Below are 1,923 nucleotides of genomic sequence, written 5' to 3'. Positions count from 1 at the left end.
GTCACCCCCCCACCCAACACCCCCCCCCCACAATGTAACAAGGCTTTTTTAAAATCATCATCTTAAATCACACATCAATATTTTAACAACGGTAATCTCTCCGGCAGGTTCACGTCCAGCGACAATTAAAAAAAAAACATTTGGGGGAAACACACACACACACACACACACACACACACACACACACTCCACTGTGATTGTGACCATGTCATCGTCTTCACCTCACGTGCATCACTGTCTGACCCATGTGACCTCTCACCCATGGAGGGGGGTGGGGGGGGGCACACCAGTCAGATGAACCACGAACCAGACATTGAACCAGATGAACCAGACATTGGGCAGAGTAAACATGAAAACATGATTGTCATCCATCAACAGTCACCATGACGACAGCACTGCAGCTACGCGTTGGTACCTTTAGCTTAGCATCGTGGCGCTAACTCGACTATTTTGGTTGCATTTTTTTTAAACCTTAGAATAAAAAAGATTGAATGAAGTGAAGTTTACATCCCACTGACGCAAACTCTACAGCAGTGGTTCTCAAACTGTGGTGCATGTACCGCTGGTGGTACTTGTGGGGTCAGTTCTGGGGAACGTACTTTTGTGGGGACACCAGCGTTCTAGGGCAGAGAGCCAGCGGGTTTTTTTTTAAATCTCGTAAATGGTTGAAAAAAAAAAGTCCATAATGTTAAGACTAAATTCTCCAGCTGAACTGGAGGGAACGCTGTGTGTGTGACGTCAAAGGTTTGAGAACCACTGATCTACACCATTGTGAACAATATTTTCAAACTGCCACTAGGGGGAGTAGCTAGTGCTGCATGAGTGGATGTGGGTGAGGACAAAGGAGTTGATTTTCATCCTTAAACCTGTTCAGACCAACAAACAGTTCAGAGGAATTTTTTGTTTGTTTTTGTGTCTTCAGCACCGGGGATGACGGAGGAGCCCACGGTTCCAGGAAACGGTTCCAGGAAACAGTTCCAGGAAACGGTTCCAGAACTGCTGAGCCCCTGCTCTGTGCTTAAGAAACCCTTCAAATCTTTAACCACTGTCTACATCTGCTGTTGTGCTCTTAGACAGAAGAGATGATTGCATCATAGCCCTGAATTTACAACACACACACACACACACACACAGACACACACACACAGACACACACACACACAGACGACACCATCTGCATGGATCACAATTCTCTTTCTGGTCACTGTGATTGTTCAGCAGCAGAATCAAACACTCTGTAAACAAAGCTTCGGTCGGAGGGACAGTAAAAAAAAAAAAAAAAAAGGTTTGGACAGGGTTTGCCTTTAAGAAAATAAAAGTCCTGGACATGAGCTTCCTGTTCATTTTTATTTTGTCCTGAAAGTCAGTGAGGTGGAAACAGGAACATTTACTGAGATTTAATTTTTAAACAAGTTTTTACAAAAAGAAAAACCGCAGTTAAAACTGACGCCCACAGTTTGGTCGTTAACTTTAACGAACTCATTAATCAGAGGGACCAAGGAAACAGTTCTGGAGGTGAAGACACAAACTCATCTGGTCCTCTGAAGTTTGGGACATTTTCAATTCAGCAACTCTCTGATTTTCTCTGTGATTTCAGTCTAAAATCTGTTTTTACACATGAACGACAGTCGGTAAAAAAGACTGAACTGGGGCAACTGAGGGGCAACTGAGGGGCAACTGAGGGGCAACTGAGGGGCAACTGAGGGGCAACTGTGTTTCAGACCAGGCTGTCGGACCAAAACTGAAGGTAAAAAAAATCCTCAGAATGAAACCCTACAGACCATAATCACAGGAGCCAATCAAACGACAGAAGAATTCTTTAAATGAAACCTCACTGACTTGAACTGTTGTCACAGACACACTGACGTCTGTGGCTGGTGTTAGTAACCAAAAGACCCAACAACCTCAAATCCTAGTTGTGGG

The sequence above is a fragment of the Cynoglossus semilaevis genome, chromosome 11 (genome assembly GCF_000523025.1).
Source record: "Cynoglossus semilaevis isolate Cse_v1.0 chromosome 11, Cse_v1.0, whole genome shotgun sequence".
Taxonomy (NCBI): Eukaryota; Metazoa; Chordata; class Actinopteri; order Pleuronectiformes; family Cynoglossidae; genus Cynoglossus; species Cynoglossus semilaevis.
This window is presented reverse-complemented; position numbering follows the sequence as displayed.